This window comes from Myotis nattereri, assembly GCF_964212035.1.
Source record: "Myotis nattereri genome assembly, chromosome: 21".
Classification (NCBI taxonomy): Eukaryota; Metazoa; Chordata; class Mammalia; order Chiroptera; family Vespertilionidae; genus Myotis; species Myotis nattereri.
The window spans coordinates 18,323,702-18,349,542 of NC_138097.1; the positions used below are offsets into that span (position 1 = coordinate 18,323,702).

The 25,841-nt window shown below is 50.3% G+C and overlaps 1 long non-coding RNA gene across 1 annotated transcript; it reads right to left on the reverse strand.

Moving 5' to 3' along the window:
* Nucleotides 1-1,970: 1,970 nt before the first annotated feature.
* LOC308535766 lies at nt 1,971-24,864 on the reverse strand. Its single transcript, XR_013997297.1, has 3 exons — nt 24,588-24,864; nt 21,196-21,300; nt 1,971-3,310 (listed from the first exon to the last, which is right to left on the reverse strand). It is a non-coding gene; the product is annotated as an uncharacterized lncRNA (long non-coding RNA).
* Nucleotides 24,865-25,841: the final 977 nt, after the last annotated feature.

The following is a 25,841-nucleotide window of genomic DNA, read 5'->3' on the forward strand; positions in this document are numbered from 1 at the left end:
GTTACTGAGCCTGGCTTGTGATCTTTGCTAGATTCTGAAATTCAAAGGGAATAAGCACTAGATTTTCCCTATAGAAGTGACCCTCTGGCCCTAACCAGTTTGGCTCAGTGGATAGAGCAATGGCCTGCGGACTGAGGGGTCCCAGGTTCGATTCTGGTCAAGGGCATGTATCTTGGTTGCGGGCACATCCCCAGTAGTGGGTGTGCAGGAGGCAGCTGGTCGATGTTTCTCTCTCATTGATGTTTCTAACTCTCTCTCTCCCTTCCTCTCTGTAAAAAATCAATAAAAATATATTTAAAAAAATAAAAATAAATAAAAAAGTGACCCTCTGGCTAGGGAAACTGACATTCAAACCCTAGTTTCTCACAGGTGCGATGCTCATACAAAGTGCGGGTAGAAAGGAAGATTTATGTCCCATAGGGCAGCTGAGAATGGTTTCTAATATATACATGGTTACGCTTAATTTTAATCCTCACCCAAGGATATTTTTCCATTGATTTTTTAAAGTATACTTTTATTAATTTCAGACAGGAAGGAGGAGGAAGAGAGAGAGATAGAAACTTCAATAATGAAAGACAATCAAAATCGGCTGCAACCTGCACACCCCGAATGGGGATAAAGTCAACAACCCGGGAATGTACCCTTGGCCAGAATCAAACCAGGATCGAACCCAGAATCCTTCAGTCTTCGGGACGCTGCTCTATCCACTGAGCCAAACCGGCTAGGGTTCCATTGATTTTTAGAGAGAATGGACGAGAGAGGGAAAGACAGAATATCAAATATCACATCGATTGGTTGCCCCATTGATTGGTTGCTCTGAACCCGGGCCTTGTTCGGGAAGGAGCCTGCAACCCAGGTATGTGCAACCCCTTGACCTGAATTGAACCCGCGACCCTTTAGTCCTCAAGCAAGCGCTCTATCCACTGAGCAAACCAGCTAGGCATCCTATTTACATTTATAAAAGTGAATGGAATCAGTATCTGGTGTTGCTCAGTGGTTAGAGCATCAGCCTGCCAGACAGACACTCACCGCTCTCCCGTTAACCAGGGCACCGAGGAACACCTTAGGCAGGTGGGCGGAGAACCTCAGTGCAGGAGTCTCTGGGGCCTCCCATTACAAGACTGGGGCGGGAAGAGGCGCAGAACCCAGAGTGGTGACATCAGCCCCTCCCGGGACGGAATGATTGCCGCCGGGCCTGCCTGGCTGATTTGCGGGGTAGAATTTTTGGTCGTGGCCACGGGGCTTTAGCTGGGAGTTCAGCACCATGGACAGAGGCGAGAGGTGTTGTTTCCCAGGGTGGCCACAGGAGGGCAGCAAAGGATCATTTTTGCGCGGTGATGTGCTGACAGCGTCCTTCCAAGTCTCCTGTAAGAAGTATGTGGATCCCTAGACGTGTGCCGTATAGTGAGTCACTCACTTGAAGGGCAGTGCATATATGTTCTACATGTTTTATTTCTGCGTAGGATCTAAAATAAATTATCCGGATGCCACCGGAAGTTTGTAAGTAGGCACAGGGAGTGCATGAGCATATACACACATAAACGGCTACACCTTTCCCTGTGTTTGTTAAAAATGTCTCCAGCCGAAACCGGTTTGGCTCAGTGGATGGAGCGTCGGCCTGCGGACTGAAGGGTCCCAGGTTCGATTCCGGTCGGGGGCGTGTACCTGGGTTGCGGGCATATCCCCAGTGGGAGATGTGCAGGAGGCAGCTGATCGATGTTTCTCTCTCATCGATGTTTCTAACTCTCTATCTCTCTCCCTTCCTCTCTGTCAAAAATCAATAAAATATATATATATATAAAAAAAATGTCTCCAACAGTCATATCAGGCAGGGTGGCCGGGTCACGTTAAATAGCACCTCTGCCCAGCAGTTCCGGGGCCTCCTTTGCAGGGCTGGGGACGGGGGAGGTGCAGAACCCCGCCTTGCTGTGTTTGCGCAGGGTTCTTTGTTTTGGTTTGTTTTATTTTCTGGGTAGAATTCCTGGTGAGGATCGCACGGGAGACAGTTGTAATCCCAGTGCCCTGAAAAGCCAGGGCAGTAGGGGGCAAGCATGTGCCTCAGGGGACCTGCCAAGTAGAAGGAGCGGTTTCCCTGGAGGAGCAGGTGAGCTGGGAGGCAGTGACTGGGTCCCCCCTTTCCTCCACACCCTCCAAAGGGGCAGTTCTGGGGTCAGTGCCAGTGAGAGTCCCGAGAACCTGGGTGACAGGGAAGTCTCCCTATCGGAGACAACGAGGCAGGCAAGCATTTGTCCTCCCATCAGACTTGGCTCCGCCTGGTTTGGAAGCAGAAGCAGGGATTTCCGCCTGGGATTAAGATCAGTAACGTAGACGGAGACAAAGCGGCGGCTCTCCTGAGAGGCTTGTGTGAGGAAATGTTGACTGGGACACGATTCTCTTCAGGAATTCTGTTCCAGGGGGTGTGAGCCCATTCTTCCAGACTGTGTTAGTGCCTTCCCCACCCCCAAAACTTCTTACTGGACCCCCTATTCTCTAGCAGACTTAAGAGATGACATAGGATGTCCACCTTCCGGTTTTGTGAACGACCCTTCCTCCTCCATCAGTTTATTTCACATGTAGTTACTGAGCCTGGCTTGTGATCTTTGCTCAATTCTGGGATTTCCTGAGGGAATAAGCACATGATTCTCCTTATAAAAGCGACCTTTTGGCTAGGGAAACTGACTTGCAAACCCTAGTTTCTCACAGGTGCAATTCTACAGATATGGATTTTTTTAAAGTATACTTTTATTGAGGTATGAAACTATGATAACAATACAAATGAGTCATTTGAGACTAAGTCATTAAGAAATTTGCCCTAGGCCACACCATAACAATCAACAGAGCCAGTCTTGAAACCATTGGTCATCTGATTTCAGGATTCTTTCTCTGCGCTTCTGGTCAACACCAAGGCCCTCACCCAACCTCAGGTAGAGAAATAGTGGGAGAAGCCAGGGTCTGGAATCTGAACACTCACAATATCAGCTTGAGTAGGTCACCCGGACGCCGGTTTCATCATTTATGAGATTGGGGATGTCATCTGACCAGCTTGCTTTCCAAGGCTCCATGACATGCAAGGACTTAGGACCCAGGAATGTGCTCAACGAATGCCTGTTGATAGGACTGATTTACAAGCATAGTCGTTGATGGATTTGTATGTGTTGAGTTGGTATTTAGGGATCGTTTTATGAGTGACAGCTGAAACTGATGAAATAAAGATGGACTCTTCCCACACAGACAAAACGGATGTTGTTTGAAGAAGGCAGTGGCTGTCCGATCACCCTGCTCTCCAGGCTCGGGGAACAGTAATTGGCACCTACAGAAAGAGAGGACATCAAAGACAAGTTTCCCCTTCTGAACACAGCGGGACATTGACCGGCGATGGTTACAGACTAAGCAAAGGTAAATCCACTTGAATGACAGGGATTTCCTGGGGGTTAGAAAAATAAGATCTTGTCTAAAAATACACCAGCATCTTCATATTTTTTTAAATTTTTTAATTAATTTCAGAGAGGAAGGGAGAGGAAGAGAAATAGAAACATCAATGCAGAGAGAGAAGCACTGATTGGTTGCATCCTGTGCTCATGGAATGGGGACCCAGCCATCAAAACCAGCAGGAGCTCTGAAGAGGAATCCACCTTAACTTCCTGGTTCAGAAGTAGACACTCAAACACGAGCCACGCCAGCTGGGAAAGGTATAATTTTAAGACACTAGTACACTCTTTCCTGACATTAGCGTACCTTAGCATAGCATGGTTTAGAAGAGTGAGGGAGATTAGACCTTCGAGGACCTCACCTAGAGTATCTTAGCTCAGTGAGGGAGAAGAGACCTTTGAGGCACTAGCAGAGCTAAGCGTACCCTAGAGGAATACAGGTTAGTGAGGAAGATGAGACTTTCAAGGACCTAGCTTAGCTTAACCCAGCACAGGGTACTGTAGGTTAGTGAGAGAGACTAGACCTTCGAGGAACTACCTTAACCTACAGTAACCTTAGGCTAGTGAGGCACGACACCATTGCAGACCTAGCTAAGTTTAGCATTCCATAGAATAGCAAAGGGACCTTTGATACCTGCCATAGGATAGGTTACCCTAGAGGAGTCAAGGTCACTGAGGCACATGACACCATGGCAGACATTACTTAGCTTAGCCTAGAGTAGTCTACTTAGGGAGGCGGAGGAGACCATGGCGGACTTAGCGTAGCTTAGGTTAGGCTAGAGTAGCTGAGAGATCACAGAGGACCTAGCGTAGCTAAGTTTAGCTTAGGCTAGAGTAGCTGAGGGAACTTAGAGGACCTTGCATAGCTTAGCTTAGCCTAGAGTAGCCTAGGTTAGGGAGGCAGACGAGACCATTGCAAACTTAGGTAGCTTAGATTAGGCTAGAGTAGCTAAGCGACCTTAGAGAACACAGCGTACCTAAGATTAGCTTAGGCTAGAGTAGCTGACGGACCTTAGAGGACTTAGTGTAGCTTAGCTTAGCTTAGCACAAAGTAGCTAGGTTAGGGAGGCAGAAGAGACCATTGCGGACCTAGCGTAGCTTAGCTTAGGCTAGAGTAGCTGAGGGACCTACTCTAGCCTAAGCAAAGCTAAGCTAAGTCAAAAAGGTTTCGTCTACCTCCCTATCGTAGCTGTGCAATGGTCTCGTCAGCCTCCCTAATCTAGGCTACGCTATGCTAAACAAAACTAGGTAATCTAAGGTCCCTCAGCTACTCTAGCATAAGCTAAGCTAGGCTAAGCCTGCAATGGTCTCGATGCCTCCCTAACCTAGGCTACTCTAGGCTAAGCTAAGCAAAGCTAATCTAAGTCCTCTAAGGTCCCTCAGCTACTCTAGGCTAAGCTAAGCTAGGCTAATCCTGCAATGGTCTCGTCTGCCTCCCTAACCTAGGTTACGCTATGCTAAGCTAAGTCCTCTAAGGTCCCTCAGCTACTCTAGCCAAAGCTAAGCGAGGCTAATCCTGCAATGGTCTCGAATGCCTCCCTAACCTAGGCTACTCTATGCTAAGCTAACCTAAGCTAGGTCCTCTAAGGTCCCTCAGCTGCTCTAGCCTAAGCTAAGCTATGCTAAGCCTGCAATGGTCTCGTCTGCTTCCCTAACCTAAGCTACGCTAGGCTAAGCTAAGCAAAGCTAAGCTAGGTCCTCTAAGGTCCCTCAGCTACTCTAGCCTAAGCTAAGCGAGGCTAATCCTGCAATGGTCTCGAATGCCTCCCTAACCTAGGCTACTCTATGCTAAGCTAACCTAACCTAGGTGCTCTAAGGTCCCTCAGCTACTCTAGCCTACGCTAAGCTATGCTAAGCCTGCAATGGTCTCGTCTGCCTCCCTAACTTAAGCTACTCTAGGCTAAGCTAAGCAAAGCTAAGCTAAGTCCTCTAAGGTCCCTGAGCTACACTAGCCTAAGCTAAGCTAGTCTAAGCGTGCAATGGTCTCGTCTGCCTCCCTAACCTAGGCTACTCTATGCTAAGCTAAGGTAAGCTAGGTCCTCTAAGGTCTCTCAGCTACTCTAGCCTACGCTAAGCTATGCTAAGCCTGCAATGGTCTCGTCTGCCTCCCTAACTTAAGCTACTCTAGACTAATCTAAGTGAGGCTAATCCTGCAATGGTCTCGTCTGCCTCCCTAACCTAGGTTACGCTATGCCAAGCTAAGTCCTCTAAGGTCCCTCAGCTACTCTAGCCTAAGCTAAGCTAGTCTAAGCGTGCAATGGTCTCGTCTGCCTCCCTAACCTAGGCTACTCTATGCTAAGCTAAGCTAAGCTAGGTCCTCTAAGGTCCCTCAGCTACTCTAGCCTAAGCTAAGCGAGGCTAATCCTGCAATGGTCTCGTCTGCCTCCCTAACCTAGGCTACTCTATGCTAAGCTAACCTAAGCTAGGTCCTCTAAGGTCCCTCAGCTACTCTAGCCTACGCTAAGCTATGCTAAGCCTGCAATGGTCTCGTCTGCCTCCCTAACCTAAGCTACTCTAGGCTAAGCTAAGCAAAGCTAAGATAAGTCGTCGAAGGTCCCTCAGCTACTCTAGCCTAAGCTCAGCTAGGCTAAGCGTGCAATGGTCTCGTTTGCCTCCCTAACCTAGGCTACTCTATGCTAAGCTAAGCTAAGCTAGGTCCTCTAAGGTCCCTCAGCTACTCTAGCAAGAGCTAAGCTAGGCAAAACCTGCAATGGTCTCGTCTGCCTCCCTAACCTAGGCTACTCTGGCTAAGCTAAGCAAAGCTAATCTAAGTCCTCTAAGGTCCCTCAGCTACTCTAGGCTAAACTAAGCTAGGCTAATCCTGCAATGGTCTCGTCTGCCTCCCTTACCTAGGCTACTCTATGCTAAGCTAAGCAAAGCTAAGCTAAGTCCTCTAGAGTCCCTCAGCTACTCTAGCCAGAGCTAAGCTAAGCTAAGCAAAGCTAAGCTAAGTCGTCTAAGGTCCCTCAGCTACTCTAGCCTAAGCTAAGCTAGGCTAAGCGTGCAATGGTCTCGTCTGCCTCCCTAACCTAGGCTACTCTATGCTAAGCTAACCTAAGCTAGGACCTCTAAGGTCTCTCAGCTACTCTAGCCTACGCTAAGCTATGCTAAGCCTGCAATGGTCTCGTCTGCCTCCCTAACCTAAGCTACTCTAGGCTAAGCTAAGCAAAGCTAAGCTAGGTCCTCTAAGGTCCCTCAGCTACTCTAGCCTAAGCTAAGCTAGTCTAAGCGTGCAATGGTCTCGTCTGCCTCCCTAACCTAGGCTACTCTATGCTAAGCTAACCTAAGCTAGGTCCTCTAAGGTCCCTCAGCTACTCTAGCCAGATCTAAGCTAAGGTAAGCCTGCAATGGTCTCGTCTGCCTCCCTAACCTAGGCTACTCTAGGCTAAGCTAAGCAAAGCTAAGCTAAGTCCTCTAAGGTCCCTCAGCTACTCTAGGCTAAGCTAAGCTAGGCTAATCCTGCAATGGTCTCGTCTGCCTCCCTAACCTAGGTTACGCTATGCTAAGCTAGGTCCTCTAAGGTCCCTCAGCTACTCTAGCCTAAGCTAAGTGAGGCTAATCCGGCAATGGTCTCGACTGCCTCCCTAACCTAGGCTACTCTATGCTAAGCTAAGCTAAGCTAGGTCCTCTAAGGTCCCTGAGCTACTCTAGCCTAAGCTAAGCTAGTCTAAGCGTGCAATGGTCTCGTCTGCCTCCCTAACCTAGGCTACTCTATGCTAAGCTAAGCTAAGCTAGGTCCTCTAAGGTCCCCAGCTACTCTAGCCAGATCTAAGCTAAGGTAAGCCTGCAATGGTCTCGTCTGCCTCCCTAACCTAGGCTACTCTAGGCTAAGCTAAGCAAAGCTAAGCTAAGTCCTCTAAGGTCCCTCAGCTACTCTAGCCTACGCTAAGCTATGCTAAGCCTGCAATGGTCTCGTCTGCCTCCCTAACCTAAGCTACTCTAGGCTAAGCTAAGCAAAGCTAAGCTAAATCCTCTAAGGTCCCTGAGCTACTCTAGCATAAGCTAAGCTAGTCTAAGCGTGCAATGGTCTCGTCTGCCTCCCTAACCTAAGCTACTCTATGCTAAGCTAAGCTAAGCTAGGTCCTCTAAGGTCCCCAGCTACTCTATCCTAAGCTAAGCGAGGCTAATCCTGCAATGGTCTCGTCTGCCTCCCTAACCTAGGGTACTCTATGCTAAGCTAAGCAAAGCTAAGCTAAGTCGTCTAAGATCTCTCAGCTACTCTAGACTAAGCTAAGCTAAGCTAAGCATGCAATGGTCTCGTCTGCCTCTCTAACCTAGGCTACTCTATGCTAAGCTAAGCTAAACTAGGTCCTCTAAGGTCCCTCAGCTACTCTAGCCTAAGCTAAGCTAGGCTAAACCTGCAATGGTCTCGTCTGCCTCCCTAACCTAGGCTACTCGAGGCTAAGCTAACCTAAGCTAGGTCCTCTAAGGTCCCTCAGCTACTCTAGCCAGATCTAAGCTAAGGTAAGCCTGCAATGGTCTCGTCTGCCTCCCTAACCTAGGCTATTCTAGGCTAAGCTAAGCAAAGCTAAGCTAAGTCCTCTAAGGTCCCTCAGCTACTCTAGCCTACGCTAAGCTATGCTAAGCCTGCAATGGTCTCGTCTGCCTCCCTAACCTAAGCTACTCTAGGCTAAGCTAAGCAAAGCTAAGCTAAGTCCTCTAAGGTCCCTGAGCTACTCTAGCCTAAGCTAAGCTAGTCTAAGCGTGCAATGGTCTCGTCTACCTCCCTAAACTAGGCTACTCTATGCTAAGCTAAGCTAAGCTAGGTCCTCTAATGTCCCTCAGCTACTCTAGCCTAAGCTAAGCGAGGCTAATCCTGCAATGGTCTCGTCTGCCTCCCTAACCTAGGCTACTCTATGCTAAGCTAAGCAAAGCTAAGCTAAGTCGTCCAAGGTCTCTCAGCTACTCTAGCCTAAGCTAAGCTAGTCTAAGCGTGCAATGGTCTCGTCTGCCTCCCTAACCTAGGCTACTCTATGCTAAGCTAAGCTAAACTAGGCCCTCTAAGGTCCCTCAGCTACTCTAGCCTAAGCTAAGCGAGGCTAATCCTGCAATGGTCTCGTCTGCCTCCCTAACCTAGGCTACTCTATGTTAAGCTAACCTAAGCTAGGTCCTCTAAGGTCTCTGAGCTACTCTAGCCTACGCTAAGCTATGCTGAGCCTGCAATGGTCTCGTCCTCCTCCCTAACCTAAGCTACTCGAGGCTAAGCTAACCTAAGCTAGGTCCTCTAAGGTCCCTCAGCTACTCTAGCCAGATCAAAGCTAAGGTAAGCCTGCAATGGTCTCGTCTGCCTCCCTAACCTAGGCTACTCTAGGCTAAGCTAAGCAAAGCTAAGCTAAGTCGTCTAAGGTCCCTCAGCTACTCTAGCCTAAGCTAAGCTAGGCTAAGCGTGCAATGGTCTCGTCTGCCTCCCTAACCTAGGCTACTCTATGCTAAGCTTAGCTAAACTAGGTCCTCTAAGGTCCCTCAGCTACTCTAGCCTAAGCTAAGCGAGGCTAATCCTGCAATGGTCTCGTCTGCCACCCTAACCTAGGCTACTCTATGCTAAACTAACCTAAGCTAGGACCTCTAAGGTCCCTCAGCTACTCTAACCTACGCTAAGCTACGCTAAGCCTGCAATGGTCTCGTCTGCCTCCCTAACCTAGGCTACTCTATGCTAAGCTAACCTAAGCTAGGTCCTCTAAGGTCCCTCAGCTACTCTAGCCAGATCTAAGCTAAGGTAAGCCTGCAATGGTCTCGTCTGCCTCCCTAACCTAGGCTACTCTAGGCTAAGCTAAGCAAAGCTAAGCTAAGTCCTCTAAGGTCCCTCAGCTACTCTAGCCTACGCTAAGCTATGCTAAGCCTGCAATGGTCTCGTCTGCCTCCCTAACCTAAGCTACTCTAGGCTAAGCTAAGCAAAGCTAAGCTAAATCCTCTAAGGTCCCTGAGCTACTCTAGCCTAAGCTAAGCTAGTCTAAGCGTGCAATGGTCTCGTCTGCCTCCCTAACCTAAGCTACTCTATGCTAAGCTAAGCTAAGCTAGGTCCTCTAAGGTCCCTCAGCTACTCTAGCCTAAGCTAAGTGAGGCTAATCCGGCAATGGTCTCGACTGCCTCCCTAACCTAGGCTACTCTATGCTAAGCTACCCTAAGCTAGGTCCTCTAAGGTCCCTCAGCTACTCTAGCCTAAGCTAAGCTAGTCTAAGCGTGCAATGGTCTCGTCTGCCTCCCTAACCTAGGCTACTCTATGCTAAGCTAAGCTAAGCTAGGTCCTCTAAGGTCCCCAGCTACTCTAGCCTAAGCTAAGCGAGGCTAATCCTGCAATGGTCTAGTCTGCCTCCCTAACCTAGGCTACTCTATGCTAAGCTAACCTAAGATAGGTCCTCTAAGGTCCCTCAGCTACTCTAGCCTATGCTAAGCTATGCTAAGCCTGCAATGGTCTCGTCTGCCTCCCTAACCTAAGCTACTCTAGGCTAAGCTAAGCAAAGCTAAGCTAAGTCGTCTAAGGTCCCTCAGCTACTCTAGCCTAAGCTAAGCTAGTCTAAGCGTGCAATGGTCTCGTCTGCCTCCCTAACCTAGGCTACTCTATGCTAAGCTAACCTAAGCTAGGTCCTCTAAGGTCCCTCAGCTACTCTAGCCAGATCTAAGCTAAGGTAAGCCTGCAATGGTCTCGTCTGCCTCCCTAACCTAGGCTACTCTAGGCTAAGCTAAGCAAAGCTAAGCTAAGTCCTCTAAGGTCCCTCAGCTACTCTAGCCTACGCTAAGCTATGCTAAGCCTGCAATGGTCTCGTCTGCCTCACTAACCTAAGCTACGCTAGGCTAAGCTAAGCAAAGCTAAGCTAAATCCTCTAAGGTCCCTGAGCTACTCTAGCCTAAGCTAAGCTAGTCTAAGCGTGCAATGGTCTCGTCTGCCTCCCTAACCTAGGCTACTCTATGCTAAGCTAAGCTAAGCTAGGTCCTCTAAGGTCCCTCAGCTACTCTAGCCTAAGCTAAGCGAGGCTAATCCTGCAATGGTCTCGTCTGCCTCCCTAACCTAGGCTACTCTATGCTAAGCTAAGCAAAGCTAAGCTAAGTCGTCCAAGGTCTCTCAGCTACTCTAGCCTAAGCTAAGCTAGTCTAAGCGTGCAATGGTCTCGTCTGCCTCCCTAACCTAGGCTACTCTATGCTAAGCTAAGCTAAACTAGGCCCTCTAAGGTCCCTCAGCTACTCTAGCCTAAGCTAAGCGAGGCTAATCCTGCAATGGTCTCGTCTGCCTCCCTAACCTAGGCTACTCTATGTTAAGCTAACCTAAGCTAGGTCCTCTAAGGTCTCTCAGCTACTCTAGCCTACGCTAAGCTATGCTGAGCCTGCAATGGTCTCGTCCTCCTCCCTAACCTAAGCTACTCGAGGCTAAGCTAACCTAAGCTAGGTCCTCTAAGGTCCCTCAGCTACTCTAGCCAGATCAAAGCTAAGGTAAGCCTGCAATGGTCTCGTCTGCCTCCCTAACCTAGGCTACTCTAGGCTAAGCTAAGCAAAGCTAAGCTAAGTCGTCTAAGGTCCCTCAGCTACTCTAGCCTAAGCTAAGCTAGGCTAAGCGTGCAATGGTCTCGTCTGCCTCCCTAACCTAGGCTACTCTATGCTAAGCTTAGCTAAACTAGGTCCTCTAAGGTCCCTCAGCTACTCTAGCCTAAGCTAAGCGAGGCTAATCCTGCAATGGTCTCGTCTGCCACCCTAACCTAGGCTACTCTATGCTAAACTAACCTAAGCTAGGACCTCTAAGGTCCCTCAGCTACTCTAACCTACGCTAAGCTACGCTAAGCCTGCAATGGTCTCGTCTGCCTCCCTAACCTAGGCTACTCTATGCTAAGCTAACCTAAGCTAGGTCCTCTAAGGTCCCTCAGCTACTCTAGCCAGATCTAAGCTAAGGTAAGCCTGCAATGGTCTCGTCTGCCTCCCTAACCTAGGCTACTCTAGGCTAAGCTAAGCAAAGCTAAGCTAAGTCCTCTAAGGTCCCTCAGCTACTCTAGCCTACGCTAAGCTATGCTAAGCCTGCAATGGTCTCGTCTGCCTCCCTAACCTAAGCTACTCTAGGCTAAGCTAAGCAAAGCTAAGCTAAATCCTCTAAGGTCCCTGAGCTACTCTAGCCTAAGCTAAGCTAGTCTAAGCGTGCAATGGTCTCGTCTGCCTCCCTAACCTAAGCTACTCTATGCTAAGCTAAGCTAAGCTAGGTCCTCTAAGGTCCCTCAGCTACTCTAGCCTAAGCTAAGTGAGGCTAATCCGGCAATGGTCTCGACTGCCTCCCTAACCTAGGCTACTCTATGCTAAGCTACCCTAAGCTAGGTCCTCTAAGGTCCCTCAGCTACTCTAGCCTAAGCTAAGCTAGTCTAAGCGTGCAATGGTCTCGTCTGCCTCCCTAACCTAGGCTACTCTATGCTAAGCTAAGCTAAGCTAGGTCCTCTAAGGTCCCCAGCTACTCTAGCCTAAGCTAAGCGAGGCTAATCCTGCAATGGTCTAGTCTGCCTCCCTAACCTAGGCTACTCTATGCTAAGCTAACCTAAGATAGGTCCTCTAAGGTCCCTCAGCTACTCTAGCCTATGCTAAGCTATGCTAAGCCTGCAATGGTCTCGTCTGCCTCCCTAACCTAAGCTACTCTAGGCTAAGCTAAGCAAAGCTAAGCTAAGTCGTCTAAGGTCCCTCAGCTACTCTAGCCTAAGCTAAGCTAGTCTAAGCGTGCAATGGTCTCGTCTGCCTCCCTAACCTAGGCTACTCTATGCTAAGCTAACCTAAGCTAGGTCCTCTAAGGTCCCTCAGCTACTCTAGCCAGATCTAAGCTAAGGTAAGCCTGCAATGGTCTCGTCTGCCTCCCTAACCTAGGCTACTCTAGGCTAAGCTAAGCAAAGCTAAGCTAAGTCCTCTAAGGTCCCTCAGCTACTCTAGCCTACGCTAAGCTATGCTAAGCCTGCAATGGTCTCGTCTGCCTCACTAACCTAAGCTACGCTAGGCTAAGCTAAGCAAAGCTAAGCTAAATCCTCTAAGGTCCCTGAGCTACTCTAGCCTAAGCTAAGCTAGTCTAAGCGTGCAATGGTCTCGTCTGCCTCCCTAACCTAGGCTACTCTATGCTAAGCTAAGCTAAGCTAGGTCCTCTAAGGTCCCTCAGCTACTCTAGCCTAAGCTAAGCGAGGCTAATCCTGCAATGGTCTCGTCTGCCTCCCTAACCTAGGCTACTCTATGCTAAGCTAAGCAAAGCTAAGCTAAGTCGTCCAAGGTCTCTCAGCTACTCTAGCCTAAGCTAAGCTAGTCTAAGCGTGCAATGGTCTCGTCTGCCTCCCTAACCTAGGCTACTCTATGCTAAGCTAAGCTAAACTAGGCCCTCTAAGGTCCCTCAGCTACTCTAGCCTAAGCTAAGCGAGGCTAATCCTGCAATGGTCTCGTCTGCCTCCCTAACCTAGGCTACTCTATGTTAAGCTAACCTAAGCTAGGTCCTCTAAGGTCTCTCAGCTACTCTAGCCTACGCTAAGCTATGCTGAGCCTGCAATGGTCTCGTCCTCCTCCCTAACCTAAGCTACTCGAGGCTAAGCTAACCTAAGCTAGGTCCTCTAAGGTCCCTCAGCTACTCTAGCCAGATCAAAGCTAAGGTAAGCCTGCAATGGTCTCGTCTGCCTCCCTAACCTAGGCTATTCTAGGCTAAGCTAAGCAAAGCTAAGCTAAGTCGTCTAAGGTCCCTCAGCTACTCTAGCCTAAGCTAAGCTAGGCTAAGCGTGCAATGGTCTCGTCTGCCTCCCTAACCTAGGCTACTCTATGCTAAGCTTAGCTAAACTAGGTCCTCTAAGGTCCCTCAGCTACTCTAGCCTAAGCTAAGCGAGGCTAATCCTGCAATGGTCTCGTCTGCCACCCTAACCTAGGCTACTCTATGCTAAGCTAACCTAAGCTAGGACCTCTAAGGTCCCTCAGCTACTCTAACCTACGCTAAGCTACGCTAAGCCTGCAATGGTCTCGTCTGCCTCCCTAACCTAGGCTACTCTATGCTAAGCTAACCTAAGCTAGGTCCTCTAAGGTCCCTCAGCTACTCTAGCCAGATCTAAGCTAAGGTAAGCCTGCAATGGTCTCGTCTGCCTCCCTAACCTAGGCTACTCTAGGCTAAGCTAAGCAAAGCTAAGCTAAGTCCTCTAAGGTCCCTCAGCTACTCTAGCCTACGCTAAGCTATGCTAAGCCTGCAATGGTCTCGTCTGCCTCCCTAACCTAAGCTACTCTAGGCTAAGCTAAGCAAAGCTAAGCTAAATCCTCTAAGGTCCCTGAGCTACTCTAGCCTAAGCTAAGCTAGTCTAAGCGTGCAATGGTCTCGTCTGCCTCCCTAACCTAAGCTACTCTATGCTAAGCTAAGCTAAGCTAGGTCCTCTAAGGTCCCTCAGCTACTCTAGCCTAAGCTAAGTGAGGCTAATCCGGCAATGGTCTCGACTGCCTCCCTAACCTAGGCTACTCTATGCTAAGCTACCCTAAGCTAGGTCCTCTAAGGTCCCTCAGCTACTCTAGCCTAAGCTAAGCTAGTCTAAGCGTGCAATGGTCTCGTCTGCCTCCCTAACCTAGGCTACTCTATGCTAAGCTAAGCTAAGCTAGGTCCTCTAAGGTCCCCAGCTACTCTAGCCTAAGCTAAGCGAGGCTAATCCTGCAATGGTCTAGTCTGCCTCCCTAACCTAGGCTACTCTATGCTAAGCTAACCTAAGATAGGTCCTCTAAGGTCCCTCAGCTACTCTAGCCTATGCTAAGCTATGCTAAGCCTGCAATGGTCTCGTCTGCCTCCCTAACCTAAGCTACCTTAGGCTAAGCTAAGCAAAGCTAAGCTAAGTCGTCTAAGGTCCCTCAGCTACTCTAGCCTAAGCTAAGCTTGTCTAAGCGTGCAATGGTCTCGTCTGCCTCCCTAACCTAGGCTACTCTATGCTAAGCTAACCTAAGCTAGGTCCTCTAAGGTCCCTCAGCTACTCTAGCCAGATCTAAGCTAAGGTAAGCCTGCAATGGTCTCGTCTGCCTCCCTAACCTAGGCTACTCTAGGCTAAGCTAAGCAAAGCTAAGCTAAGTCCTCTAAGGTCCCTCAGCTACTCTAGCCTACGCTAAGCTATGCTAAGCCTGCAATGGTCTCGTCTGCCTCACTAACCTAAGCTACGCTAGGCTAAGCTAAGCAAAGCTAAGCTAAATCCTCTAAGGTCCCTGAGCTACTCTAGCCTAAGCTAAGCTAGTCTAAGCGTGCAATGGTCTCGTCTGCCTCCCTAACCTAGGCTACTCTATGCTAAGCTAAGCTAAGCTAGGTCCTCTAAGGTCCCTCAGCTACTCTAGCAAGAGCTAAGCTAGGCTAATCCTGCAATGGTCTCGTCTGCCTCCCTAACCTAGGCTACTCTATGCTAAGCTAAGCAAAGCTAAGCTAAGTCGTCTAAGGTCTCTTAGCTATTCTAGCCTAAGCTAAGCTAAGCTAAGCGTGCAATGGTCTCGTCTGCCTCCCTAACCTAGGCTACTCTATGCTAAGCTAAGCTAAACTAGGTCCTCTAAGGTCCCTCAGCTACTCTAGCAAGAGCTAAGCTAGGCTAATCCTGCAATGGTCTCGTCTGCCTCCCTATCCTAGGTTATGCTATGCTAAGCTAAGTCCTCTAAGGTCCCTCAGGTACTCTAGCCTAAGCTAAGCGAGGCTAATCCTGCAATGGTCTCGTCTGCCTCCCTAACCTAGGGTACTCTATGCTAAGCTAAGCTAAGCTAGGTCCTCTAAGGTCCCTCAGCTACTCTAGCCTAAGCTAAGCTATGCTAAGCCTGCAATGGTCTCGTCTGCCACCCTAACCTAGGCTACTCTATGCTAAGCTAAGCTAAGCTAGGTCCTCTAAGGTCCCTCAGCTACTCTAGCCAGATCTAAGCTAAGGTAAGCCTGCAATGGTCCCGTCTGCCTCCCTAACCTAGGCTACTCTAGGCTAAGCTAAGCAAAGCTAAGCTAAGTCCTCTAAGGTCCCTCAGCTACTCTAGCCTAAGCTAAGCTAGGCTAAACCTGCAATGGTCTCGTCTGCCTCCCTAACCTAGGCTACTCGAGGCTAAGCTAACCTAAGCTAGGTCCTCTAAGGTCCCTCAGCTACTCTAGCCAGATCAAAGCTAAGGTAAGCCTGCAATGGTCTCGTCTGCCTCCCTAACCTAGGCTATTCTAGGCTAAGCTAAGCAAAGCTAAGCTAAGTCCTCTAAGGTCCCTCAGCTACTCTAGCCTACGCTAAGCTATGCTAAGCCTGCAATGGTCTCGTCTGCCTCCCTAACCTAAGCTACTCTAGGCTAAGCTAAGCAAAGCTAAGCTAAGTCCTCTAGAGTCCCCCAGCTACTCTAGCCAGAGCTAAGTTAAGCTAAGCAAAGCTAAGCTAAGTCGTCTAAGGTCCCTCAGCTACTCTAGCCTAAGCTAAGCTAGGCTAAACCTGCAATGGTCTCGTCTGCCTCCCTAACCTAGGCTACTCGAGGCTAAGCTAACCTAAGCTAGGTCCTCTAAGGTCCCTCAGCTACTCTAGCCAGATCAAAGCTAAGGTAAGCCTGCAATGGTCTCGTCTGCCTCCCTAACCTAGGCTATTCTAGGCTAAGCTAAGCAAAGCTAAGCTAAGTCGTCTAAGGTCCCCCAGCTACTCTAGCCAGAGCTAAGTTAAGCTAAGCAAAGCTAAGCTAAGTCGTCTAAGGTCCCTCAGCTACTCTAGCCTAAGCTAAGCTAGGCTAAGCGTGCAATGGTCTCATCTGCCTCCCTAACCTAGGCTACTCTATGCTAAGCTTAGCTAAACTAGGTCCTCTAAGGTCCCTCAGCTACTCTAGCCTAAGCTAAGCGAGGCTAATCCTGCAATGGTCTCGTCTGCCTCCCTAACCTAGGCTACTCTATGCTAAGCTAAGCTAAGCTAGGTCCTCTAAGGTCCCTCAGCTACTCTAGCCTAAGCTAAGCTATGCTAAGCCTGCAATGGTCTCGTCTGCCACCCTAACCTAGGCTACTCTATGCTAAGCTAAACTAAGCTAGGTCCTCTAAGGTCCCTCAGCTACTCTAGCCAGATCTAAGCTAAGGTAAGCCTGCAATGGTCTCGTCTGCCTCCCTAACCTAGGCTATTCTAGGCTAAGCTAAGCAAAGCTAAGCTAAGTCCTCTAAGGTCCCTCAGCTACTCTAGCCTACGCTAAGCTATGCTAAGCCTGCAATGGTCTCGTCTGCCTCCCTAACCTAAGCTACTCTAGGCTAAGCTAAGCAAAGCTAAGCTAAGTCCTCTAAGGTCCCTGAGCTACTCTAGCCTAAGCTAAGCTAGTCTAAGCATGCAATGGTCTCGTCTACCTCCCTAACCTAGGCTACTCTATGCTAAGCTAAGCTAAGCTAGGTCCTCTAAGGTCCCTCAGCTACTCTAGCCTAAGCTAAGCGAGGCTAATCCTGCAATGGTCTCGTCTGCCTCCCTAACCTAGGCTACTCTATGCTAAGCTAAGCAAAGCTAAGCTAAGTCGTCCAAGGTCTCTCAGCTACTCTAGCCTAAGCTAAGCTAGTCTAAGCGTGCAATGGTCTCGTCTGCCTCCCTAACCTAGGCTACTCTATGCTAAGCTAAGCTAAACTAGGCCCTCTAAGGTCCCGCAGCTACTCTAGCCTAAGCTAAGCGAGGCTAATCCTGCAATGGTCTCGTCTGCCTCCCTAACCTAGGCTACTCTATGTTAAGCTAACCTAAGCTAGGTCCTCTAAGGTCTCTCAGCTACTCTAGCCTACGCTAAGCTATGCTAAGCCTGCAATGGTCTCGTCTGCCTCCCTAACCTAAGCTACTCTAGGCTAAGCTAAGCAAAGCTAAGCTAAGTCCTCTAAGGTCCCTCAGCTACTCTAGCCTAAGCTAAGCTAGGCTAAGCGTGCAATGGTCTCGTCTGCCTCCCTAACCTAGGCTACTCTATGCTAAGCTAACCTAAGATAGGTCCTCTAAGGTCCCTCAGCTACTCTAGCCTAAGCTAAGCTAGGCTAAACCTGCAATGGTCTCGTCTGCCTCCCTAACCTAGGCTACTCGAGGCTAAGCTAACCTAAGCTAGGTCCTCTAAGGTCCCTCAGCTACTCTAGCCAGATCAAAGCTAAGGTAAGCCTGCAATGGTCTCGTTTGCCTCCCTAACCTAGGCTATTCTAGGCTAAGCTAAGCAAAGCTAAGCTAAGTCCTCTAAGGTCCCTCAGCTACTCTAGCCTACGCTAAGCTATGCTAAGCCTGGAATGGTCTCGTCTGCCTCCCTAACCTAAGCTACTCTAGGCTAAGCTAAGCAAAGCTAAGCTAAGTCCTCTAAGGTCCCTGAGCTACTCTAGCCTAAGCTAAGCTAGTCTAAGCGTGCAATGGTCTCGTCTGCCTCCCTAACCTAGGCTACTCTATGCTAAGCTAAGCTAAGCTAGGTCCTCTAAGGTCCCTCAGCTACTCTAGCAAGAGCTAAGCTAGGTTAATCCTGCAATGGTCTCGTCTGCCTCCCTAACCTAGGCTACTCTATGCTAAGCTAAGCAAAGCTAAGCTAAGTCGTCTAAGGTCTCTCAGCTATTCTAGCCTAAGCTAAGCTAAGCTAAGCGTGCAATGGTCTCGTCTGCCTCCCTAACCTAGGCTAATCTATGCTAAGCTAAGCTAAACTAGGTCCTCTAAGGTCCCTCAGCTACTCTAGCAAGAGCTAAGCTAGGCTAATCCTGCAATGGTCTCGTCTGCCTCCCTATCCTAGGTTACGCTATGCTAAGCTAAGTCCTCTAAGGTCCCTCAGCTACTCTAGCCTAAGCTGAGCGAGGCTAATCCTGCAATGGTCTCGTCTGCCTCCCTAACCTAGGCTACTCTATGCTAAGCTAAGCTAAGCTAGGTCCTCTAAGGTCCCTCAGCTACTCTAGCCTAAGCTAAGCTATGCTAAGCCTGCAATGGTCTCGTCTGCCACCCTAACCTAGGCTACTCTATGCTAAGCTAAGCTAAGCTAGGTCCTCTAAGGTCCCTCAGCTACTCTAGCCAGATCTAAGCTAAGGTAAGCCTGCAATGGTCTCGTCTGCCTCCCTAACCTAGGCTACTCTAGGCTAAGCTAAGCAAAGCTAAGCTAAGTCCTCTAAGGTCCCTCAGCTACTCTAGCCTAAGCTAAGCGAGGCTAATCCTGCAATGGTCTCGAATGCCTCCCTAACCTAGGCTACTCTATGCTAAGCTAACCTAAGCTAGGTCCTCTAAGGTCCCTCAGCTACTCTAGCATAAGCTAAGCGAGGCTAATCCTGCAATGGTCTCGTCTGCCTCCCTAACCTAGGCTACTCTATGCTAAGCTAACCTAAGCTAGGTCCTCTAAGGTCCCTCACCTACTCTAGCCTACGCTAAGCTATGCTAAGCCTGCAATGGTCTCGTCTGCCTCCCTAACCTAAGCTACTCTAGGCTAAGCTAAGCAAAGCTAAGCTAAGTCCTCTAGAGTCCCCCAGCTACCCTAGCCAGAGCTAAGTTAAGCTAAGCAAAGCTGAGCTAAGTCGTCTAAGGTCTCTCAGCTACTCTAGCCTAAGCTAAGCTAAGCTAAGCGTGCAATGGTCTCGTCTGCCTCCCTAACCTAGGCTACTCTATGCTAAGCTAAGCTAAACTAGGTCCTCTAAGGTCCCTCAGCTACTCTAGCCTAAGCTAAGCTAGGCTAAACCTGCAATGGTCTCGTCTGCCTCCCTAACCTAGGCTACTCGAGGCTAAGCTAACCTAAGCTAGGTCCTCTAAGGTCCCTCAGCTACTCTAGCCTAAGCTAAGCTAGGCTAAACCTGCAATGGTCTCGTCTGCCTCCCTAACCTAGGCTACTCTAGGCTAAGCTAAGCAAAGCTAAGCTAAGTCCTCTAAGGTCCCTCAGCTACTCTAGCCTACGCTAAGCTATGCTAAGCCTGCAATGGACTCGTCTGCCTCCCTAACCTAAGCTACTCTAGGCTAAGCTAAGCAAAGCTAAGCTAAGTCCTCTAAGGTCCCTGAGCTACTCTAGCCTAAGCTAAGCTAGTCTAAGCGTGCAATGGTCTCGTCTGCCTCCCTAACCTAGGCTACTCTATGCTAAGCTAAGCTAAGCTAGGTCCTCTAAGGTCCCTCAGCTACTCTAGCAAGAGCTAAGCTAGGTTAATCCTGCAATGGTCTCGTCTGCCTCCCTAACCTAGGCTACTCTATGCTAAGCTAAGCAAAGCTAAGCTAAGTCGTCTAAGGTCTCTCAGCTATTCTAGCCTAAGCTAAGCTAAGCTAAGCGTGCAATGGTCTCGTCTGCCTCCCTAACCTAGGCTACTCTATGCTAAGCTAAGCTAAACTAGGTCCTCTAAGGTCCCTCAGCTACTCTAGCCAGATCTAAGCTAAGGTAAGCCTGCAATGGTCTCGTCTGCCTCCCTAACCTAGGCTACTCTAGGCTAAGCTAAGCAAAGCTAAGCTAAGTCCTCTAAGGTCCCTCAGCTACTCTAGCTTAAGCTAAGCGAGGCTAATCCTGCAATGGTCTCGTCTGCCTCCCTAACCTAGGCTACTCTATGCTAAGCTAAGGTAAGCTAGGTCCTCTAAGGTCCCTCAGCTACTCTAGCCTACGCTAAGCTATGCTAAGCCTGCAATGGTCTCGTCTGCCTCCCTAACTTAAGCTACTCTAGGCTAAGCTAAGCAAAGCTAAGCTAAGTCGTCTAAGGTCCCTCAGCTACTCTAGCCTAAGCTAAGCTAGGCTAAGCGTGCAATGGTCTCATCTGCCTCCCTAACCTAGGCTACTCTATGCTAAGCTTAGCTAAACTAGGTCCTCTAAGGTCCCTCAGCTACTCTAGCCTAAGCTAAGCGAGGCTAATCCTGCAATGGTCTCGTCTGCCTCCCTAACCTAGGCTACTCTATGCTAAGCTAACCTAAGCTAGGTCCTCTAAGGTCTCTCAGCTACTCTAGCCTACGCTAAGCTATGCTAAGCCTGCAATGGTCTCGTCTGCCTCCCTAACCTAAGCTACTCTATGCTAAGCTAAGCTAAACTAGGTTCTCTAAGGTCCCTCAGCTACTCTAGCCTAAGCTAAGCGAGGCTAAGCCTGCAATGGTCTGGTCTTCCTCCCTAACCTAGGCTACTCTATGCTAAGCTAAGCTAAGCTAAGCTAATGTAGGTTCCTCTAAGGTCCTTCAGCTACTCTAGCCCAAGCTAAGCTACATAAGGCAGCATTGGTCTCGTCTGCCTCCCTAACCTAGGCTACTGTATCTAAGCTAAGCTACGTCCTCTAAGGTGTGCAGGAGGCTGCTATTCGGCGTTTCTTACTCTCTATCCCTCTCCCATCCTTTCTGTAAATAATCAATAAAAATATGTTGAAATAAAAGAAGATTGCATTTACCGTCCTTTCAAAATGGGAATAAAAGGCGTTGCCTGGCCTGGAGTAGTTAGTGTCATGATTGGGGGGAAAAAAGTCAGACAAGGTCAGAACGCTAACACATGGGGTTCCCGTGGGATTTCGCACCCCATGGAGCCGCCTCTGCCAGCAGCCGTGGAGACTTTCCACACCCACAGGGAACACAGTTTCCCATGCGGAGGGGGTGTGGTGGGGGATGCACTGATGCACATCACGGTGCATGCAGGTCCCCTGACTCGGGCCAGCCAGGAGGGTCGCATGGGGGTCCAGGCCAGGGTTTGGGTCTGGATTATTCAGGGGCAGAGGGCTGGGCGCTCCAGCAGCCATAAGACGCTCCAAGCTCGGATCAGGCGCGGCCGGGGGCGTTTGGACTGTTTTGGGCTTTCTTTGCTTTAAAACATGGAGGCTGGTTATTCTCTCAAGGTTTGTGAAGCCCTAGATTCCAGTTTGCAAATTTATGTATGTAACTATTTAGTTAGTTGTAAAGAGCGACTGGGACAGAGAAAGGTTACTCACGTGTCCTCAGCTCCCAGGGCCCCACAATGCACCTGGAGGTCACCGGCATCCTGTGACTTTGCGTTGTTGCCTCCTGCCCCACCCTGGGGTTCCTGGTTTAGAGGTCTTGGGGAGAGAAAGAAACATCAGTAATGAGAACCATGGATCGGCTACCTCCTGCACACCCCACACAGGGGATCGATCCCAGAACCCGGTTCCTAGGTTGGTGTTTCACCACTGATTCATGCTGGCTGGATCTTATATTATTATTATTATTTTTTTTAACAAAAATGTAACCTTTTGCATAGGAGCTGGGGCAGCCTTAGCTGCTGGAAGCTGCCCCACTGTTAATGTCTCTGGCCTGGCCTCAGGCTCACCCGCCTCCCCCATCACTCAGGCCTGCTTCCCTCCCTGGCACCCCTTCCCACTGCCTTTCTGGGGATCCCTAAAACCTGGGGGTTTGAGGGCACCAAAGGGAAAGGGGATGGGAGGGTGGCTTTTTGTTAAAATGTCTCCTGCCAAATAATTCCATAGACACCATTTGGGGGAGGGTAGGCTTTGCCCACCCCTCTCCCATCTCAGCCCAGGACTTGGGCTCCCGATTCCTGCCAGGACCACAATTCCCGCTGGGCACCAAGTGGGCCACGAGTAGACAGAGCCGCACCCCACCCTGCATCAGCACACCCCACCCTGTGTCAGCGGGAAATGACTCCCCCTCATTCCCAAGCACAGGCCCAGGTCCCCAGGTGCTGGCGGAAGCCTGAACCCTTCCCTCCCCTCTTCTCCCCTCCCTTCTCCCCTCCTCTCCCTTCTGTGCCTAGGTGGGGCCGTGTTGCTATGATGAATTTACTAAATCTCCTCATCATTATTTTAATTTCTCTCGAAAAAAATACTTTGGGCGGCCTGGCCACTGTTTGTATGTATCCATCTCCCCCCATCAAACCTGTGTTAAAACAAATGTTACTTAAGATAAACAATCCAATCAAAAAATGGGCAAAGGATCTAAATAGACACCTTTTAAAAGAGGACATTCAGAAAGCCAAGAGACATATGAAAACATGCTCAAAGTCACTAATCATCCGAGAGATGCAAATCAAAACAACAATGAGGTACCATCTCACACCTGTCAGACTGGCTATCATCAACAAATCAACAAACGACAAGTGCTGGAGAGGATGTGGAGAAAAAGGAACACTTGTGCACTGCTGGTGGGAATGCAGACTGGTGCGGCCACTATGGAAGACAGTATGGAGTTTCCTTAAAAACCTGAAAATGGAACTCCCATTTGACCCTGTGATCCCACTTCTAGGAATATAACCCAAGAAACCAGAAACACCAATCAGAAAGGATATATGCACCCATATGTTCATAGCAGCACAATTCACGATAGCCAAGATCTGGAAACAGCCTAAATGCCCATCAGTAGATGAATGGATTAGAAAACTGTGGTACATCTACACGATGGAATACTATGCTGCTCTAAAAAGGAAGGAACTCTTACCATTTGCAACGTCATGGATGCAACTGGAGAGCATTATGCTAAGTGAAATAAGCCAGTCAATGAAGGAAAAATACCACATGATCTCACTCATTCATGGATAATAGAGACCATTATAAACTTTTGAACAGTAATAGATACAGAGGCAGAGCTGCCTCAAACAGATTGTCAAACTGCAGTGGGAAGGCCGGGGAGGGTTGGGGGGCAGGAGGGAGTGGGGTAAGAGATCAACCGAAGGACTTGTATGCATGCATATAAGCATAACCAATGGACATAAGACACTGGGGGGTAGGGGAGGCCAGGGTATTGTCAAGGGCGGTGGGGAAGGAGACATATGTAATACTTTTTGTAATACTTTAAGCACTAAAACAATAAAAAACAAACAAACAGAAAAAACCCCAAATGTTACTTTTCTCTCTCCTGGACACAGATCCTCCCTTTCTGATGGAAAGAGCTTTGCATAATTACATATCGAAGCCAGAACAGCCACCTCCACGTTTTATGGGTCACAAACCATCCACAATCGCCACATTTCTGTCCAGGAAACCTTAGTCCCTTCAGTGACAGAGGGGGCTCCCCAGGGCCTAGTCCAGAACTGGGAGGATGGAAATCTCTAAGAACCCAAGCCCTGGTTGGTTTGGCTCAGTGGATAGAACGTCGGCCTGTGGACTGAAGGGTCCTGAGTTCATTCCGGTGGGGGTGGGCACGTGCCCGGGTTGCAGGTTCAAGGTCGTGCAGGAGGCAGCGGATCAATGATTCTCTCTCATCATTGATGTTTCTATCTCTCCCTCTCCATTCCTCTCTAAAATCAATAAAAATATACTTAAGAGAAAAAACAACCTGAGATGATGTGGCCAACTGACCACGTGTTTACATATAAAGTTCAGACCGGGTGAGAGTGCCACTCCCATCTGAGCCGCAACCTCTTTCCTAGCTTTGTCCTGCGGTAATTAAGAACTTCTGATTTAAACAGACAGTTGCTCTGGTCACTGAATAATATTCGCTCCTTTGATGTCCAACTTTTGACAGTTGTCACACCAGCCCTGGGCAATCTAGCACACATACCTCCTCTGAAAAAAAGAAAGCAAGCAAACCCCCATGGCTTTGAAGAAATCTAATGTGTGATCCTTATCACCCAATGATGGAAATCGCGCCCACAGGCCGCCGGGCTACCCGTTACATTCGGTTGTTACATAATGGAGCCCAATTGGGGTTTGAGCTCCTGCAGGCGGTATCGGTGGCCCCTGAGAAGGGAGCCCACAATTTGGGCGCCCTCTTTCCCTGCCTCCGAGCCCAGGCCCAGAGTGGGAGGGAAACCCGCAGAAAGTCTAGAAGGTTTGGGCAGGGATGGGGATCGCAGGGTGGGGGCAGGTGCCCCTCGCCCCAGCCTGGAGAGCCGGGCAGCCCCAGCCACCTACACACGCGATGACACGACACGGACACGCCGTCGCTTCCCGAACTCACTCGCCAAATTTGGGGTGCGCCAGATGGCAGGATGACCTCCGCGTCTGTTACGCTATGTGTGCGCGCGGTGCGGGCTTGGGATGGAGAAAAGACAGGAAGCCCAGGGACCACGCTGATTCCCCTAAAACACGCTCCCTGTGCCCGAGCCCTTCGGCAACCAGGGTCCCCGCCACCCCCCGCCCTGCGCGCGCCTCTCCAGCGCCACCCAGAACGCAGATGCGCGGCCGAAGGAGGGAGGCGAGAGGAGAGAAGGGGAGTGGGCAGGAGAGTTGGAAGCGAAGGGGCAGGGAGAGCGGGCTGGGAGGATGCGGCTGTGAGGGCAACAGCTGGAAGGCATTGTCCCGGGAGCGACACCTGAGGCCCAGGGCCGACAGGGGCCACGGTGTCCCGGATCCGAGACGGGAAGGCCCGCCCGCACCCGCCTCAAAGGGAAACCGAGTGGCGGACTCACCCCGTGGGCTGGCCGACCGCACAGCGGGCTTCCGCTCTGGTCACCGCCGCTCACACCCTCACACAGGCCGAGGGGGCCGACCTCCCCTGCGCTCGCGCGGCCAGCGCCTCCGTCGCCGTCCAGTGGGAGCTGCGAGCGTCCGGGGCTGCAGCCGAGCGCGCCGTCTGCTCCATGGGGAGCCCCGAGGACAAGTAGCCCGGGGCAAGCTCCAGTCCCGGCAACCGCCCGCCGGGACCAGGGACCGCGCCAAGCGGAAGAGCAGAACCTGGTCGCGGCCGAATGACGCAAGGGCGGCACGCGCAGACTCAGTACAGCGCGGCGAAAGCCCCTCCCGCACCCGCGGGCTGTCATGTTGACTTCCGGTTTCGTTACCAGGCCCTGATTAGCGGGCTTGGGGGGAATGGGCGTGCCGAGGGGAGAAGTGTAGCAGGCAATATTTTGTAAGATAACGTTCCCTACCAAGTGATCAAAATCACCTGTATTTGCTGCTTACAATGCGAACGCCAAAGCGGGGTCAGTGTGTGAAACTGCACTTTGAGCAGCGACCTTAGGGATCCCATACGGAAGCCGTCACTCAGCGGGCCAGGGGCGGGGCTATAGCTGGACCCGGAAGCCAAGAGTATTTGGAAACGCGGAGAGGCGGGACCAAGTGTGGGCGGGGCTAAGAGCTGGGGCACCGCTAAGGCAGAGCCCGTATATGCGTGGTGTCGGACAATGCCGATAGGCTGGATCAGGGCTATAGGCGGAACCAAGTACTAGTGGGCGGGACTAGACCTGATGCCGGATATTCCGGGGTGGCAGACAACGCGGATAGGCTAGACAAGGGCTATAGGCGGTACCAAAAGGTGGAGGCGGGACTAATCCGGAGTTCGGATATCCGGGGCTTGCAGTCAGCACCGATAGGTTGGAAGAATGGAATGGGCGGGAACAAATGGGTATGCGACAACGTGGATAGGCTGGTCCAGGGCCATAGGCGGGACCAAGCGTTACGGGGCTGGACTAGATCTGATCTCGGATATCCGGAGGTGGCAGGCAACGCCGATAGGCTGAACCAGGGCTCTGGGCGGGACCAAGTGCTGGAGGCGGGAATAGACCAGATATTAGACATTCGGGGGTGGCAGACAACAGGGATAGGCTGGACCAGGGCTGTGGGCGGGGTGTGTTTGCGAACGCAGGAGAGCTGGACTAATTGCTGGCTTGGGGGCGGGTACTGCAGGGAGGCCAGAGGGCCCTAGCCAGTGGGGAACAGCGGTG